The sequence below is a fragment of the Rhinopithecus bieti genome, unplaced genomic scaffold (assembly GCF_001698545.2).
Source record: "Rhinopithecus bieti isolate Rb0 unplaced genomic scaffold, ASM169854v2 scaffold_12689, whole genome shotgun sequence".
Taxonomy (NCBI): Eukaryota; Metazoa; Chordata; class Mammalia; order Primates; family Cercopithecidae; genus Rhinopithecus; species Rhinopithecus bieti.
This window is the reverse complement of record NW_016807758.1, coordinates 434,549-454,715: the sequence shown is the minus strand read 5'-3', so window position 1 is coordinate 454,715 and position 20,167 is coordinate 434,549. Positions and strand designations below refer to the sequence as shown.

Here is a 20,167-nt window from a genome sequence, read left to right as displayed (position 1 = left end):
CTGAGGTCAGGAGTTCAAGACCAGCCTGGCCAACATGGTGAAACCCCATCTCTACTAAAAATACAAAAATTAGCCGGGCGTGGTGGCGTGCACCTGTAGACCCAGCTACTGGGGAGGCTGAGGTAGGAGAATCGCTTGAACCCAAGAGGCGGAGGTTGTGGTGAGCTGAGATCGCTCCACTGCACTCCAGCCTGGGCAACCAAGCAAGACTGTGTCTCAAAAAAAAAAAAAAAAAACCAAAAAAACTCCAAAACTAAAATGTAAATGCTGGGATTTTTATACTGTACAATTAGATTTAATATGCATCTATTTACTCACATCTCTGAATAGAGGAGAATCTCACACAAAGGTTACTAACATTATATAAGGTATAACTGGAACTTTGCTACCGTGCTATAGAGAAATTTTTATTTTTGTTTCCCCATCTTCTTCATTTTTTGAGACAGGGTCTTGCTCTGTCACCTGGGCTGAAGTACAGTAATAGAATTATGGTTCACTACAACCTTGACCTCCCTGGCTCAAGCATTCCTCCCACCTCAGCCTTTTCAGTAGCTGGTACCATAGGCATGTGACATCATGCCAAGCTATTTTATTTTATTTTTGTAGAGATAGGGCCTTGCTGTGTTGTCCAGGCTGGTCTTGAACTTCTGGGCTCAAGCAATCCTCCTAACCTGGCCTCCCAAAGTGCTGAAATCACAGGTGTAAACTAGTGTGCTCAGAGACATTACCACATTCTTAAAGAAGTAAAACAATGACAAGAACAACAAGTAAGTCGTAACAGATCTATTCAGATATTAAGAGTGTTCTTTTATCCAATGTAAAGCCTTATACAAACAGAACATGATACATTTTTTGGATTTCTTTTGCCTTCCTCAATTCTCTGAGCAAATAAAAGGCTACTGAGATCTAGCACTAGAAACAGCCTTATTCAGGAGATCTGCAATAGTACAGTATTTTGTTTACTATAAATGTCTTTAATTCAGAAAATAAATGTTGAATTTATAAGATCATAGAAATTGAAATATGAAAGAAACTGAAAATGCATTTGTATATTCCCCAATGTGTATAATAAAAATGATCATCTGATTTTTTTTTAGATTTAGTGAGTATCATTTAGGTTGTGGAACCAACCTAAAATGGACTTCATGCATTCACCGTTTTAAAATATTCAGACTGTCGTATAGCACATTTACATATGGGTCTATCAGATTAGCCAAAATCTCACTAGGAACATTTTGTGTCTAATTAGTTTTTTTACTTTGAAGTGCAAAAGAATGCACTCAATTGTATTACTGCCACTGCAAATAGAAAAATTACACAATATTTAAATTCCTAAGGGAATATGCCAATGTAACATCACTGTGTGCTAGGAATATTGTTTATTTTAAAAGATACACATTTTGTTTTTTAAAATTTACTGTATTTCAAATCTGAAATTCTCTGACTGATATTTGCTTAATTATTGTCTAAGAGCTTGTTCCTGATTTCTACAAAGTCATATTTGATTATCAAAAGCAGGTCACAGACCTCTTAGTTTCTTTTCTGGCATGTAAAGAGCTCGGAAGTATTGCTCTTATCCTCCCAGCACGAACAAAGTGAAACAGAATGAACAAGTCTTCTTAGAGCCTTTGGAGAATGGAAGTCACAGGGCAAACTGCTACCTTAAAAACTGGAGAGAAAGATATAAATACAGAGTCATAGATTATAGGGAGCAGAAGCCGTTGCTGGAGTCAGAAACCAGTTAAAACACTTCAACATCACTTGACTAACAGTTGGACACTGGGTGTGGACAAGCATGAAATATAAAAACTTCTGCAGGACAGCCTTAGAAGGATCCTTCATGAGTTTTCCTTCCAGAAACCTCTACAGGTTCTCATGGTGAAGATGAGGAAAATCCCCTAATGTATCTGTCAGGGGAAAAGAAAAAGTTGTCATTTAAAATATACTCAGAATGTTCTGTTCTCCTTAACAAAGGCTTTTCCCCAGAGAAAACTATTGTACCAGAACCTAACCACCATGAGAAACATCCAATTACAACTTCCTCAAACACTCAGCATGGGAGGGAAATATCTAATTTGAAACTTCTCTAGCTTCCCTGTCTCATGTAAGGGGAGGGGTGTGGAAAAAAATTAAACAGCTAAAAATCACTTGGGAAGGACCCAGTTCTGGGGCTAAAGCTCACTAGAGGATTGAGGTCTGATCATAAAGTTAGAAAACACTTCCTTTCCTGAACACCTTACCACTCATAAACAGGGATCCTACACAATAACAGGAGAATACAAATAAAAGAACCACATGTTTCAGAATTTATTTAGCAGGAAGTCTCTAGGGAAGCCCAAGGAAAACAGGGAAGACAAAAACAAGGGCATCAGAAGGAAATTTTAGCCTCTGACACCTGTAACTACAGTTAACATTAAACAAAAACTGACTGCCAGCTAGAGAAAAAAACTCATTAAAAAATTCACACTAAAGGCTTACTTATGTCAATCCCTTTGACCTAATATGTCATGACTAGCTTTTCACAAGAAAACTACAAGGTATGCTAAAAAGGAAAAAAAAAAGTTAAATCTGAAGAGACAAAGGAAGAATCATAACCAAACTCAGATACGGCAGAGATTTTTAAATGATCAGAAAATGAATTGAACAGATTGTTAGGCCAAAGGATCTAATGAAAAGGTACACAATATGCAATAACAGATGGGTAATGTAGGCAGAGAGAGAAAAATTCTAAGAAAGAATCCAAAGGAAGTGCTAGGAAAAAAAAACTGAAATGGCAGTAAAAAATGCCTCTGATGATCATCAGTGGATTCAACATTCTCAAGGAAGGACTCAGTATGCTTAAAGATATATCAATAGAAACCTTAAAAACTGAAAAGCAAAGAGAAAAATAAGGAAAACACAGTGGAACAGAACATGGAAGAACTAGGAGACAATTTAAAAAAGATGTAACACATTATATGAAGAGAAGGAAAATCAAGAGAAAAAAATATAGAAAACGTTTTGAAGTGATAATAGCTGAGAACTTTCCAAAATTAATGATGAACGCAAAACCACAGATCCAAAAAGCTGGAGAATACCAACCATGGAAAATACTCTACACTATGCATGTCATATTGAATCTGCACAAAATCAAAACAAAATCCTGAAAAGAGACTGGGAGTGTGCAATGGCTGGAGGGTAAAACACCTCACTTATAGAGATTCAAATATAAGTATTACAGACTTCCACACAGAAACCATGAAAACAAGAGAAGGTAGTAAATATTTCAAATGTTAATGAAAAAAAAAAAAAAAAAAAAAAAAAAACCCCACCACCACCAATTTAGAATTCTGTAGCCAGTGAAATTTATTCTACAAAAGTGAAGGAGAAATTCCTTCTCAGACAAACAAACATCAAGGAAATTTGTCACCAGTACATGTACCTTGAAAAAAATGTTAAGGCTTCTTCAGAAACAAGGAAAATTATATGTCAGAAACTCAGACCTACTTAGGAAAAGGGAGAGAGATACAGAAAAAAATAAATAAAAGTAAAATAAAATGTTTATTTTTCTTATTTTTATTTGAGCTAACAGATAACTGTTCAAAACTAATAGCAACAGTGTATTGGGTGGTTATAGTTTATGAATAAATGAAGTGAATGACAGCAACATTATAAGGGATGGAAAAAAATAATTGGAAGTACTTTTTTTTTTTTTTTTTTTTTGATACCGAGCCTTGCTCTGTCACCCAGGCTGGAGTGCAGTGGCGCGACCTCAGCTCACTGCAAGCTCCGCCTCCCGGGTTCACGCCATTCTCCTGCCTCAGTCTCCTGAGTAGCTGGGACTACGGGCGCCCGCCACCTCGCCCGGCTAATGTTTTGTATTTTTAGTAAAGACGGGGCTTCACCGTGTTAGCCAGGATGGTCTTGATCTCCTGACCTCGTGATCCACCTGCCTCGGCCTCCCAAAGTGCTGGGATTACAGGCGTGAGCCACCGCGCCCAGCCGGAAGTACTTTTTATAAGTTATCTATACTAGTCAAGAGTAGTATTATTTGAGAGTAGGCATAGATTAGTTGTAAATGTACAGTGCACTCTAGGGAATCATTAACAAAATGTATCCAGGAAACATAATTGATATGCTAACAGAGAAGATAAAATACTGTCCTATAAAATACTTAATTAGATCCAAAAATGAAAAAAAAAATGTAAGGCAAAGAAGAACAAACCAAAACCCAGGTCGTCAATGAATAAAAAACGTTTACAAATATGATAGGTATTAATCCAGAAATATCAAACATCACTATACATATAGTTTAAACCAATTAAAAACAATTGTCAAAGTATATTTTAAAAAATAAGATGAAAGTATATATTGTCTTTAGGAAACTCACTTTACATATAATGGCATGGGTGTCATAAATGGTAGAGTAAGATATACCATACTGACACTTATCCAAAATAATATGGTGTGACTATGTTAATTTCAGGTAAAGAAGACGTCAGTGCAAAAAAAAAAAAAATCAGGGATAAAAAGGAATCATTATATAATGATAAAGGAGCCAACTTTCCAGAAAACATAACAATTTTTAAAATGTATGTGCCTATAAACACAGCGTGAAAATATGTAAGGCAAAAACTAGTAAAACTACAAGGGGAAATAGATTAATTCACTATTTTAGTTAGACTTGAACCCTTCTACCCAGCAAGCAGGCTATCAGTAAGGATATAGTTGACTGAATAGCACTATCAACCAACTGGATCTAATTGGCATTTATAGAAGACTTAATCTAACCATAGCAGAATATACATTCTTCTCAATTTCACATAAAATATTCACCAAATTCTGGGTCACAAAACATATCTTAACACATGAAAATTACATAAGTTATACAAAGTAGTCTCTCAGATCATTATGGGATTAAAATATAAATAAGAAACACACGAATCAAAGGAGATGAGGCCAAAGAAATTTGACATAAAAATGAATTAAAAGAAAATGAAAATATAACTCGTCAAAATTTGTGCAATGCAACAAAAGCAGTACTGAGGGAAATTTATAGCATTTAATGCATATGTTAGAAAAGAAGAAAGATCTAAAATTAATAATCTAAGTTTCTATCTTAAAAAACTAGAAAAGAAGATCAATATCTACAGTAATCAGAAGAAGAAAATAATAAAACTAGAGCAATATCAATGAAATTGAAAACAGGAAATCAGTAAAGAAAATGAAAAGAAAAGCTACTTCTTTGAAAAGATAAGTAGAATTGGTAAACCTCTAAAAGTCAGTTTAAGAAAAAAATGAAAGAAGACAAAAATTACCAATATAAAGTATGAAAGAAGGATCATTACTACTGATCTCATCAATATTAAAATAAAATAAATATTATGAACAAGTCTATGCCCACAAATTTGATAATTTATATAAAATTGATCAATGCCTTAAAAGACATAATCTACAAAAACCAGAAGTAGATAATCTGAGTAAGTCTACATTTATTAAAAGAATTAAATTAATAGCTTGTAACTTTCCAGAAAGAATCTATGAGGATGGGCATGGCGGCTCACGCCTGTAATCCTTGTACTTTGGGAGGCTGAGGCGGGTGGATCACGAGGTCAGGAGATTGAGACCATCCTGGCTAACATGGTGAAATTCCGTCTCTACTAAAAAATACAAAAAATTAGCCGGGTGTGGTGGCAGGCGCCTGTAGTCCCAGCTTCTTGGGAGGCTGAGGGAGAATGGTGTGAACCCGGGAAGCGGAGCTTGCAGTGAGCCGAGATCGTGCCACAGCACTCCAGCCTGGGTGACAGAGCAAGACTCCGTCTCAAAAAAGAAAAAAAAAAGAAAGAATCTGTTACCTGGGGTTTGGTTTTGAGCTTTTAGATATCATGCCAAAAGCACAACCCATGAATGAAAAAATTAAAATTTTAGACTTCTTTAAAATTAAAAATATCTGCCCTTAAAGATAATGAAAAGATGAACCAAAGACTTTAAAAAAAACTTATAAAACACTTAACTATATCCCATTCTTTAGATCTACTCAAAAATTCACAACTCTAAATTAGCAGGCATAAAGAGATCTTAATTTTGTTTGATTTCGCTCACTGCAAAGATAGCACATACATATATATTGACCTCTGACCCATGCTAAATGGAAAATTCAAAAGGTAAACCCACTACTCTATTTAAAGAACGCCAATGATTTTTGTAAAGGGATTTAGTTCTGCTGTCATTAATAGATATTTTAAAGTCAGTCCATCTGCACAAGAAGGGTTGAAACATAGTCACTGAGCATAGCAATAGGCCAGATGTTGTGGCATGCATGCACAACTGTGTCTTCAGTCGCTATGTTCCAAGTGTTGGCAACAGCATATACAGCATTCTTTATGCTAAACTCCTTTTGAAAACCTTCCACACCCAGATTGCTGTTCACTGCTGTTAGCATTCTGTTTAAGAAAGTGTTTTTATATTTACTCTTCATTGATCTAAGGATACCCTGGTCACATCGCTGAATTAATGAAGTCATATTTGGACTAAAGTACATGGCATAAACATTATTTTTGAGGAGAATTTCAGCTGGAGGATGAACAGAACCGTTGTTAAGGAATAACAAAATCTTGTAGTCCTCATCCAGTTCAGCTTCCTTGCAGTGAGCATAAGCCACTGGTACAAATGTTTGTAAAACCAGATAGAGAAGATGTCTCTGGTGATTCATGCCTTCCTGCTAGCATAATAATAGACTGGTAAGAAGTTAGCTTTTTGAAAGCATTGAGGATTCAAGCGTATGCCTAACACAGCAAGTTTACACTTAAGCGTGCCTGCTGCATTAGCACATCCTGGTGCAGTTATTCTGTCCTTGGCATTCTTAATTCCTCTAGTAGCTGTTCAATAGCTGTAGTCAGTTTCTTTCTGGGTCAATAACACCAAAATCATTATGTTACATCAGCATTGTAGACTTGTTCTGGTGTCAGATTTTCAGCAGTGATGACATTGGCAAACTTGTCAATGAATTTCTCTTCTGCTTCACGATAAGCAGATGATTTATCACAAGTCTTTAAAAATTTGTCTTTTAAAATTTTTCTGCAGCCAGTGTATTGAGTCTTCACAGTTCTCTATAATTTTCAGCTCATTATGATTGATATTTTCTTGTTTCATGACCAGAATATGATTAAGTGTCATATGTTTACCGTAACACTGCTGGATCCAGTCTTTCAATACACAACCAAGATCTTCATTTTTAGCTGTAGAGTGTTTTTCTATTTTTCATTAACTTCTGTTTATCACTTTCAGCATTGAACTTCAACAGTTTATCCTTCTGTTTCTTCAAGTCATATATGGTAGCCGTTCTACCATCATACACTTCTGTAAGATGCTTCACACTTACACTGCTGTTCAGTTTCTCCAACAGCTTGACTTTCTGTGTTCTAAATTAACAAAAATCCTCCTTCTTGTTCTTATCACTGTTACTCATAGAGGCATCTACAGACTTTTTTTTGACATTTTCAACAAATGTCATCACATCCTTGACATCACAGAGCATAGCATAAGCCAAAAACCTCAGTGAACAATGAACATAGGTTTTGGCTTCATGTGGAACATCATTAGGAACCTACTGCTGGTGCTTCTGGTCTGCACATGTGTCTTTTTATTACCATTGTGGGCATACTTGTGTGGGAGTATCTAGGTGTGCACAGAAAATACATATCACAGGTGAATGGTACTTGGAGGGTCTTTTTTTTTCCCCTTGGGGTCACTGAATAAACTGTGAGTGGTGTGCTTGTGTTTTGACTGCAACCTGTCACATGAGGTCAGGTGTAAAATTTTCCAGTTGTGGCATCATGTCAATGATCAAGAATCCTAGATTTTGGAGCATTTTGCAGTTTGAATTTTCAGATTAGGGATGCTCAAATGGTATTGTTCTTCATAATGTCTGTGTGAACTGCTCACAAGATTCATTATGTTAAAGTCAAAAATCCATTTCTCTGCATTGAAGGTCATCTCTAGCAGGTAATAATTGTGACAGAAATAAAATGAAAACCTGTTTGCATGGCAGTTTTTACTTCATAGCTGTTTAGTGTGACATTAACAGATAGAGCAGGTGAAATTGCACGGTTTCTGACCATCTGTTCAAAAGTGAAATTAAGTCTTCCTATGCAAGATATGGCCTCAGTTTCCTGATGCTCAGCCAGGCATAGGCCTGAAGAGACTGCTGGAGGACAGTGCTAATGGGCTCCACGGGAGCTACAGTCACCTGGGGTGTGGTGTCTACTCACTACACTACCTCCATTGGCTTCCTCTCTCTCCTGACTGCCACAGCTCCAGTCCCTGAAAGCAATCTGAGCATTCCAGGAGTGTGTCCACACACAAATCTCTTATCTCATTGTGAACAGAGAGCATCTAGGGTTGGAGCTAAGCTCCCTTGCCTGGTAAGAGCCACTGCAGCAGTTTAGTATGGCCAGAAGCTCATCTCTCTCCTTAGTACATGCACCTGGGTTCCCTGTCTTTTTTTCTCTTCCCTTGGAATGTGAGAGAGACAGAGAGGTTTGCAGGTGAACAGCAAGGAGTTAGTGTGGGTGTTCTCATTTTAGCATACTGATTGCCATTTTATTTCAGGGTTGAGTAGTAATTACCACTAATGAACAACATGATAATTTGCAGCCATAAATCACCAGTTGCTTGGTTTTGCCATTTAACACAATGAATTAAAGCTTTTCATGCTCAGAACTTGGCAGGTCTCAGTGTATCTTCTGTTCAGGTCAAGGTGTACTGAAATATGCAGGGTACTGATGTGGATTTCTACTCAGAAAACATTTCTGAATTCCTTGATAATGAATTCCAGGCATAAAGACATACTTGTGGACTCACTGCCGAAGTCCTGCTCATCACTGAGATATTCTCCTGCAACATTTGCCAACTTGTTCCTCCTTGGAGTAACTTGAGTTAACAGCTTACATGTGCCAAGCCATGTTGAGACCACCTCCTCATGGCAGCTTTTGCTTCTGGCCTTGAACAGAGTGGGAGTTGGTTTTCCAGCACAATACACAGACATCTGAAACTCTCTTGTGATGTGAGATACTTCATCAGGGTTGCAGAAAAGTAATGGCTGTCGAGAAGCTACTCCAAACCAGGCATGATTTTGACACTTTATTCACAATGTCTTCCTAAAAAGAGCTTAATCAGGCTCAAGGACGAACGATGGTTTACCCATGCGTAAATATCTAGTAAGTTTCATAAGTCAGGCTAAGGCTCTAGGCTTTTGAGATAGGCAAAACATTGCCTACATGCTTTGATCAAAATATATTTAAACGGTTTCATAATTTTCAGACATTTTCTCTACACATGTAGACTCCACATCCCCAAAACATGGGCTACACCTTCTACTTACACTGTATTTATGTACAGTATTTATGCATATAGTTAATGCTTAAAAACACCTGTGGAATTAAATGGAAAACCTTCTGTATTGAAATAAATGAAAAGGCTATAAATAATACATATCTTATATGTTGTATAACATATATCACATATTTTCTTATTTAATAGCAACTACGAAAGTTCCATAGGCCCAAGTTATATTAAAATACAGACTTTGGTTTAAGAAACAGATCATTTAAATAATTGATGATAAATTAATATCTCTTTTATTCCATTAATGCTTCTTAATAGCCTCCAGACAGACTGGATCAACAATGTATAATCCTGATTAATAAAAAATTTGTCAAGATGTGAACTGACTTGAGAAAGGAGGAGACTACAATAGAATCCATGATTCGCAAACTGTTAAAAGTGGGGCAAAATGATATATTCCAGAAAATTATAAAATTATAATATAGCTTCAACTCCACAGAATATAAATTTTACGTAAGAAGATCTTCCAAAATTGTTCTGTATAATGTCAAGTAGACATAGGCGGGTATTATTTTAAAGCTTGAAAGAAATTATAAGAATTTTTCCCCCAGTGGACTAAAACTCAGTGCAGACAGCAGAGTCCAAGAATCTCTTAGAGGAATGAAGGGTAGACTATGCCCCCAAGAGAGGATGCCTCACTGTAGCTGTTCTTAGCGATGGGATAAAGAATGTTTTCCTCATTCTCTGGACAACTGAGAATAATAGCACTGCTAAGCCAGATCAGTTTGTTTTGACTGCACTTGATACTTTTCTATGCAGTGAGATGTAAAGGCCCATTCAACTTCTGTTATTTTGCCTCTATTATAATTACCACTTAAGACCCGATACAGCCATTCTTTATTTCCTTATGTGTATAATCACCATCATGCCTTCTAAAGTTTCTATGAAAAAACAAAACACTAGATTCAATATTCCTCCAAATTGATTTCTGCAGACTTCTCCTTAACTCCTTCAATACCAAGGTAATTTTATACGCTTCACCCTTTCTAGAAGAGAGCCATTTAAGAATAATGAAAAAAAAAATGTTGGTTTTACTTGATCAATGGATTGCCTTATGTAAAATAAAAAATGTGAGAAAGCATATTAGGATGTTAGTCATGTCATCTAAGTGACAAAACCTTTTTTCCTACTGGACATGTTTTAATTTAAATTTCATGATGTCCTGTGGTCTTAAAATTCTATCTGGCAATATAGAAATAGGCAACATTTATAATTTATTTATTCTTCTAATATTGAAAATTCTGAGGCTACATTTATGTCAAACTGTTGCTATTTTAAAATAATTTTTTGGATAAAGATGATTAAGACAGGTTACAAATCTTATTCCCCAACACCTATGGAAATTAATGTTTTAATAAAAGCCCAAAGTTCAACTGCAGCAACAAAAAAGGAATACAGTGTGATCTTATGCCACAAGGTATTTTAACATTGCTGTCATGAAAAGTAGTATAAATTATGATATGATGTGTGAAGCCTCAAACCCTATGTCTTCTCCATAGGGTTAAAATTGAGGAGTAGAAGGAAATAAAGCCCTGAAGATTCTTACTGGTTTTCACACTCAATTTTTAGAGCTGAGGAGACTACTGGAGGGAATAGTTTTAAGAAGGGAAGCCCCAACATACTACTATGGGAGCTCAGTGGAGTCAGGAAGTTCTAGAGCAGTATGCTGAGTTTCAGAAACTGGGTGAAGCTGTAGGAGCAGGTGGCTGGGTGCAGAAGGCCATGTTTGATATTTTTGATAAGATTTTGGTAAAGATAATCTAGCCTCGACTCCAGACATATGACATGGCCACAGCTAAGCTAGCCTCTAACCTATCCCATTGCCCTCAGGATACAGGAATATGGTTAGAAGCAAAATTAGCATCCACATGAAACCCAGGGAAAAACAGAAACATTATTAATATCTTGGAGAGGGTCAAAGAGAGCAATCCCTCAGTGCACCCAGATGAGTAGAAGTTTCAGACAAAGCTGCCCTTTAAATAAATATGAGCAAATGAAAAGAATCAACTTGATAACTATTTAAATTCTACAGAGAAAGGAAGAAATAAATGGGAGGTTGGGGGTTAGCAGGAAGGAATGAAAATAAAGGTTCAGAAAGCAAGGAAAGCAAAAGCCAATTCTGAAAGAAAGTGCATTTAAAAAAAAAGGAAGCAAACTTTCCCCAAGATATTTGCACTATAGAAGAACCTCATAGAAATAAAAATTCAATAAAAACATATAACAAAATAAACAAAACACAATGAAACAGCAAAACAGTGAAAACATGGAACAACCATTCAAATAATAGAGATTTTGGTGCTAAATGCCTTATTTTAGAAGCCAAATTTTTGAGCAGGTAACCTGGTGGAATAAAGAAAAAGCTTTCAATAATCACTGTCAATATAGAAGAAGACAAAGAAATTAAGGCTTTGGAGAAAATGCCTAGGAAATGGAATGGAGGACTGGGTGGACTAAGACAATCAGAGAGAAACTGATAAATACAGTGAACTGAGAAGATACAAGGCCAGTGTGATTCATGTTATGAATACACCAAACTGAACAGGCATATGGATACAGATAATCCACAGAATTTGAAAATCAAAAACACATTTTAAATATAAAGACCATGGGTAAATATTTCCAAACTGGATAGACACCCACAACCAAACTTCCTTTTTAAAACGCTACTTGCTAATGAATTCAAGCCAAAGTATGAACTCAGCCTTGGAGCACAATTAATTAAATTCATTTTCTGTATTTCAGGGAATTGTGAAAAATCCACACTTGTCAGGCATACTATAAATTTAGATCATGCTTTCTACAGGATAGAAAATGTTATTTTAAAGTTCAAGTTCTCACATTTTGTTTCTGTTAGAATTAAGCTTGTACTCAATCAGTTCCATCCATGACTAGAAGTATGTATCAGAAATACTTTGGGCGCCTCAGGGAAAAATAGTCGATGCTATTTTTGTTGACATCATTATCACCATTGAAACCCTCTGAAATCATTTCCCCATCTACTTGTTGGATTTCCTAATATTTTTGTTCAAGTATCTGATTCTCTAACATAGAGCTCTAGTAAAGAACAGTATTACATTAATAATTGAATTAAAACATATTGATCACCTAAGACATAAGAGGGTCTGAGCAAGATTAGAGGTTTGTCAAAAGCTCCAAGGTCTGAACCCTACAGCTTTGGGGTGAGGAAAATAACCGTGGACTCCTTAGAGAAAGGCTGGATCAGAGTAGGGGCTGAGGTTATGTCCCAGGGTCCCTGTGAGAGGCTGCATGATGAGCAAATTGTGGCGTCTGAGCTTGGCCAAGGAGGTGTTCTCTTAGCCCATCATGAGCAAAAGACTCTAAGAGCTGATATTGCTGGTGAAGCAAGGTGAGGCAGACTTCATGAGCCATTCACACACCAGGAACATGTCTTCCGGTGGCTTATACTCATTTTTAGTGGGTATGAGCCCACTAAAAATCTAAGCTAACTATGGCTCTAACGATACAAATAATTGCATTATCAACGTTATTTTGGAATACTTGATAGAGAAAACTTTTGCTGAGTTAGGTAACAATTTACATTATCACAGGAAATATCGACATTACATTTGTGAATGAAAGAAAGGAAAGGATCTTTCCTTGCTATAATTTCACCTACTATAACTTTTTTAATGGTTTTAAAAATATTCTAATTTTTGTATTACTTTCGTGACTATGGTAGGAATCAAAAGTTTGCAAAGATTACTCTTAAGGAGTATTAATCAGGAATTGCATGTAGCCATGTCAAACATAAAATTTGGTGTAAAAATGTTTTTAATGAAAGCAAGCTCAAATTCTTTATCACAATTTTTTAAAATAATGTATGAGCAATGTGTGGTGAAACTATAGAAGTATTACATAAGCTAAGAAATTAATATCATCCTAATATTTCATTAAAAGTATACAATATAAAGATCATATAAAGAATATTGCCATAAAATCCCATTCATATGCCTAAGATATGCTTCTCTGTATTCCTTCAAACCTTACAAACAATATTTTCTGTTTCCCATGACATGAAAAATATTGAGGAATACTGTTTCAACAAAGATGTGCGTAAACCATACTTTGCTGCCTCTAGAACTTCACTTTGATGCATTTTGAGTGAAATATCTTCCCCACCACGCACCCTTTCTTCCTGTTTAAATGTTGCTCATCCTCCATGTCTCATTTCAAGGAGGGCAAAGGAGACCGACCATTTTCTGTTGTTGAATGATTAATGAGGATCCATGATGCGTTAAAGAGAAACTGTGATTATCATGTCACCATCTCTTACACCAGGGATGTCCAATCTTTTGGCTTCCCTTGGACACGTTGGAAGAAAAAGAATTGTCTTGGGATACACGTAAAAGTAAAATACATTAAAACTAACAATAGCTGTTGAGTAAAAAAAAAAAAATCACAAAAAGACTCATGATGTTTTAAGAAAGTTTATGAATTTGTGTTGGGCTTCATTCAAAGCTGTCCTGCGCCACATGTGGCCTGTGGGACATGGGTTGGACAAGCTTGTCTTGCACCATGTCTGAAATTTTAGAAAATCTATTCTGCATATTTGTTGAAAAAAAGAAGAATGTTAAAATACATGCTGATAATGTAAAGTGACATGATTGAATGGGAAAGGGATGACAAGACATGTACAGTAACCAGAGCCAACACATCTGTAAGCCCAGACTTCACTGCTTGTGTCTGAAATCTTGCTGGTCTTGACAACATATGTGTATTGTTTACAGTCGAGCCGTGGAAAATGTGGAAGTAATAGGGAATCTGACCCCCGTGCAGTTGAAAATTCAGGCATAACTTTTAACTCCCACCAAATTTAATTACTAATAGCCTACTGTTCACCAGAAGCCTTACAGATAACATAAACAGTAGATTAACACATATTTTGTATATGTATCAGATACTGTATTTTTACAATAAAATAAGCTAGAGAAATGCAAATGTTATTAAGAAAAACATAAGGAAGAGAAAATACATTTAAAGTACTATACTGTATTTATCGATACCAGAAGTTTATGTCATCTGTTTACAAGATGAATCGTGTCTGAAATGGCAGGCACCTGCAGCTTCAGGCCTCAGTCTGCGCTATATATCAAGCAATTTAACTTTTTCTTATAATGTCAGGACTTTTCTCTGCTTCTTGGGAGCACTTCCAGCATCACTAGCAGAACTTTCTACGGGTCCCATGGTGTTATGCAAGGTTTAAGGTACTGCACTAAACACAATGAAAAATATGCAAGAACAGCAAGAGAGAGGTCACTTTTTACTGGATATACAATTTACTGGAGAGGCAAAATGCTTACGTGGAGATGATAAGTACTACACGTGTTTTAGGCGAATACTCTCAGCACTTGCGCTCACCACAATAGCAACAAGAAGCAACTACAAACTTATTACAGTTTTACAGTATGTGCTACAGTTAATGGTATGCAGTTAAGACAATACTACATCTTTACATTCGTTTATGTTTCTCTCAACTGCAAATGATGCCACATATGGTCTGTGTTTGTGTAAGTTTTGATACATTTTAACTTTTTATAATAAATTTGTATATATTATATGGTAGTTCATGATGAAATAGACTAGTATCTACATAGATTTTATGTATTTATGACATGCCTAACTTTTTCTCTTTTTTTTGATATTTCTAGGCTACACAGTTCACCTGTGACTTTTTAAAGACTCAGATCTCCAGAAATATTTTCCAATGTTATAAAAAACTGCATATAAATGGATCAATGCAGTTCAAACCCCAAAACTCATAGATTTCCAAAAGATTTTCCAATACATTCATTGCAAAAAACTGCATGTAAATGGACTGATGCAGTTCAAACCCGTGTTGTACAAGGGTCAACTATATATGTGTATACAGATATGTACATGTATATACGCATATATATTATACATATAATAATGTATACTGAAATATAGTTCTTTTTAATACATAATTGATGATGTGAAAGCCAATGGATAGTGTGTCTATTTGGAGTTTCTAAAAGTTATTAGGTCCTCAAGGTGGTTGACTTTGGAAACTGAGTCACACAGCTTGAACTTTTAATTACTGATGTTTTAAAAATAGATTAACTTCCTTCCTAATTTCCTTGTTTATGGCTAAGACCAGGTGGCCCTGACATAAAAAAAGACCACTTGACTGAGACAAAAGACCCCTTGACTATTACGTCTTTCTTTAATATAGAATATTAAATATGTCTTTCAAAAAATAATGCTGCATATAACTAAGCAAATTGTTGTAACTATTCACTAACCCTCTGTGGAAAAATAATGTAATCTTGCTAATCTTTCCCAGAACTTTCCTGCTTAAATGATCTTCAGACATTCCCTCTTTGGAGCACTGACCCTTTCCTTTTGGAGTCAGTGTCCTCCTGGGTTCACAAACTTTGAATAAACCCAATATTTACAAACTTTGAATAAATCCAATATTTAATCAGATTGCCTGAGTCTCATCATTAAGGTTGTCCATGATGTACATAGTGTATGAAATACATGCAATAATAGAATAATGTTATTAAAAATGGTCTCATGTATCTTTTGGTTGGTTATATCCATCTACCTATATATTCACCTATCCATTTATGCATTTAGCTACAGTAACAAATATATTAAGACCTAAAATGAAACAAAAAACCTAGTATATAAGGGGCATACTTTAAATTAAGAGTAATCTTTATTACAGTGCCTCTAAATAAAAGCAAGTACCATTGTTAAAGCATGTTGATTACTAAACTGTGAAATCTGAAGTCTTCCAAGCCAGGAGGATTGACGTTAGGTACCTGAATAACACAGAATGTGGATTTGTGCACCATCACCAAGTTCCTTCACAATTATAAAATGACTTTCACGTATAATTTTAGACATCTGCTGCTCTGTTTGACCTTATCCCACTGTGTTCTAATCACTGCTGGTGCTTAAGAAATCTTCACCTGTTCTGTATGTACCATTCTGCTGCCGCTTGGCTATCAGCTACAGGGAATCATTAAAAGTCCAATTATTCTTCTGGAGGATCCCTCCCAGAGCTGGATGGGAGTGGAGGTGAAAGGTTCGTCCTGCAGAGAACAGTATGGGCATTTCCGAGAATGAGGAGGCCTCTGGGCATTTGTGTAGGAAAGATTCCAGGACTTTTATGAATTGTATTTTTTGGCTTCCATCCTTCTGTCCCTTCATAATCCACATTCTCACCATTTTTCCACCTCTCTGAGGTTGGAGCAACTTGGATCGGTGGCCAAAAAAAGAGCCATACATACACACATACATACACATACACAAACACACACAGATTTCAAAACCTTTGGAGACGCATTTTAAAGACAAAAAACATTCAAATTTGCTGAAATTGTAAATCTTTAAAACATGGTTGAAAGACAAAGAATGAAACCAAATAAATGTAATATATTTTTGAGAATGTAAATGATCCCTGGCATATAAAACCACTCAAAGACAAGTGCTCTCAGTGTAGGAGCGAAAGAAAAACATTCTATTCATTTAAAACCAATTCAAATGGACATTATAACACATGCTGTTAGATAGTTCTGTGGATGTTTATTATTTCAAACATTTATATTAACTAACTCCTGTCAAATTTTGCTAAAATCTATGTTTTCTTTTATTAGATTAGTTTGGTGATTTTAGAGCTCTCTGAATTTCAGACCTACGGTCTCATTTTGTGTTTTACCGGTTAGCAGGACCAACTTCACTAGCAAAACAAAGCAAAATGAAGGCAAAATCCATGAAAAAATTTTTTTAACTTTAAACTAATGCAGTCATCAAAATGTAAGTTATCTCACAGATTTTTGTCATAATAAAGGCTTTAGCCTTTAGGATGTCACTAGATTTTCAGCTCTACCACTTACTTTCTGACTGAGCTTGGGGAAGTTGTATAGTGTCTCTGGGTCTTATTTTCTTGATTTGTAAAATGGGGGATCATTATACCAACCCTATAAGGCCACTGCGATTTAAAAAAATGAAATAATGCATGCAAAAGACTTAGCAGAATATCTGGCACAAGTACTGTTTATTTTATTCTCAATAATAAGGTCTATTAGTATTTGGCAGGGAATGAGATTTTATTTCTTCCTATACCTATATAATATTAGTTTAAAAAGTCCATGTTCATTTTCAAAGGCAATACATCATACATTCTGAAATTAATAATCTTTAAGACATTTATAATACTTAATTTATAGTAATGTCATACTAAATGATATTACACTGGAGAAAAAATTGTTAACAATAAAATGCTGTACATAGTTAATGATAGTAACACTATTAAAGTAAAAGTATTGACATTTAGACAAGGATATGCAATCCAGATTGGATGCATGTGCCCCCCTAAATCTCATGTGGAAATGTAATCCCCAATTTTGAAGGTGGGGCTTAGTGGGAAGTGATTGGATCACGGCAGAGGATCCCTCATGAATTGTTTAGCGTCATTCCCTTAGTGATGGCCTCGCTATACTGTGTGACTTCTCATGAGATCTTGTTTAAAAGTGTGGCAACACTCTCTCTCTCTTACTCCTGCTCCCATCATATGAGATGCCTGCTCCCCCTTTGCCTTCTGCCATAATTAGAAGTTTCCTAGGGCCTCCCCAGAAGCAGATGCCACTACATTTTCTGTTCAGCCTGCAGAACGGTGAACTAATTAAACCTCTTTCTTTATAAATTACCCAGTCTCAGGTGTTTCTTTATAGCAATGTAAAAACAAACTAGTACAATATCTTAGTTACTAACTTTAATCTCCTCCGCCCCTCTTGTAACCATATCAATTTCTTCTACCTTCTATTATTCTTAGAGCAGACCTGCCTATTAGTATCTGAGAGTGTCTAATTTATCCAGTTTGTCTGATTTAAATTGTTAAGGGTACTTTGAAATATGCAGACAATTCCCCAAACATTTCCCTCTACACCTTTAAATAGCAATCATTGTCAATGACTGAGACTAGTTTTAAGAATAAAAGGGCCAAGCTAGTTCCTAAACGATTACATTTGTCTATAAGAATAACAATTTTATTACTAAATATGCTTCCATGGTTTCTCTCAGTGCGTGCTGACAAAGCTACTGATTCTAAGAAACGCACAGGTAGGAAAAAGTTAAAACACAGAGAAAAAAATACCATGCATATTCCTGCAACACATCCAAATGGAAATTCACTATTTATATACTGATATATTTCCTAAGTCCCTTCTCCCTGGTCAGATATGGACTTTTGGTTTTGTTTGCATGATTTTGTCACACTGTTAAGTACAGTTGTTATCTGGATTATTTTATCTAAAATATGACTTGTGTTATTCATGCACCTTTGGACTCTAGGTTCTTTAAACCAAGAGTAGATAGAGGCCTACAACAGGTTGCATGAAAGCCCCAACTCAGACAGTGTGAGCATTCAGAGATCCCAACCAGAAATTAAGGGGAGACTTTTTAGTGTCCTTTATGTGCAGAAGAGTGGCTATCTATGACTTTGACAAGGAGAACCTATGGTCTCGTAGGGACCCTATAAATAAATTTGGATACATCCCTCATTATACACATGAAGTCGTTAAAGACTAAAACAATTTGGTCACCTGCCAATAATTCACTGCATGTAACTGATGAAATAAAAAGTAAAACTCCTGGCCGGGCGCGGTGGCTCATGCCTGTAATCCCAGCACTTTGGGAGGCCAAGGAGGGTGGATCACGAGGTCAGGAAATTGAGACCATCCTGGCTAACACGGTGAAACCCCATCTCTACTAAAAATACAAACAAATTAGCCAGGGCACCTGTAGTCCCAATTACTAGGGAGACTGAATTAAGAAAATGGCATGAACCTGGGAAGCAGAGGTTGCAGTGAGCCGAGATCGCACCACTGCACTCCAGCCTGGGAGACAGAGCGAGACTCTGTCTCAAAAAAAAAAAGTAAAACTCCTGGCCTTCTATTCAGCCCCACATCTAATGTCTGAGAATTCCAAGGCAAGAATAAAAATGGAGGCCCAGGCCCAGAGCCTGCTCCCTTTCCCTTCTCACCCTGATTTCCTCTTGACAAGAGCATCATGCAAATCTGTATACAATCAATCTGGACGTCCAAGGTCATTCCAAATTTTGGGCTTAGGGGTATGCATGGTGGCACACCATCTACTTTTGGTAAGTCAGACCCCATGGAAAGGGTGACCTAAGCTGGCCCTGTGAGCATCTTAAGGGCATCTGGGTAGGGAGCCTCCAGGTGAGGCTCCTGACACCTAAAGGGTGGTCTTGAAGGGATAATATGAGCTCTATTTGGTACATATTTGTCTCCATGTTTCAGTTGGACTCTGAGAGAAGGATTTAGGAATTGATCCCAAGGAACGCTGTGAGGGGGTTTGGGAGTTAAAAAAGGAAGGGAGAGATCAACAAAGGATGGATTAAGAAGTGGCTCACCACTGTAGGCAACCAGTGCTCAGCCCCAGTGTGGACAGACTCAGGGTTGCCCCAGTGTGGAGCAAGAGGTGTAGAACTTACCTATCAACTGCTATCTCTCATTGGTTGAGGGTTGCTCTGGGGCACTGACTCTCTCACACATCTGGCCTCCCTTTGAGAAGACTCTGCAGGTCCTCTGCACAAGATTAGAGGAACTGAAGTTGGAAGGGTCCCTAGTTGCTGGGCTGTAAGGCTACGTTATATCTTCCTCTTTATAGTACATATTAAGTGAACGTATATTAATAGTATCCTACTCAATATATAATTACAATATGATTAACCTACTTTTAATCACCTCATCATTTAATTAAGGAATGAAAC

At 36.4% G+C, this 20,167-nt stretch overlaps 1 protein-coding gene across 3 annotated transcripts in view; it reads right to left on the bottom strand.

The window, feature by feature from the left end:
* Positions 1 to 20,167, bottom strand: part of NRG3 (neuregulin 3) — a 311,679-nt gene that overhangs the window by 70,906 nt on the left and 220,606 nt on the right. The window contains exon 1 of one of the 3 annotated variants that reach the window (XM_017883720.1): positions 19,889 to 19,929. The exons of the other annotated variants lie outside the window; for them this stretch is intronic. The gene's annotated coding sequence lies outside the window, so the exon portion shown is untranslated. Of the gene's footprint in view, positions 1 to 19,888; positions 19,930 to 20,167 lie in introns of those variants that run through there. 3 annotated transcript variants of the gene reach the window in all.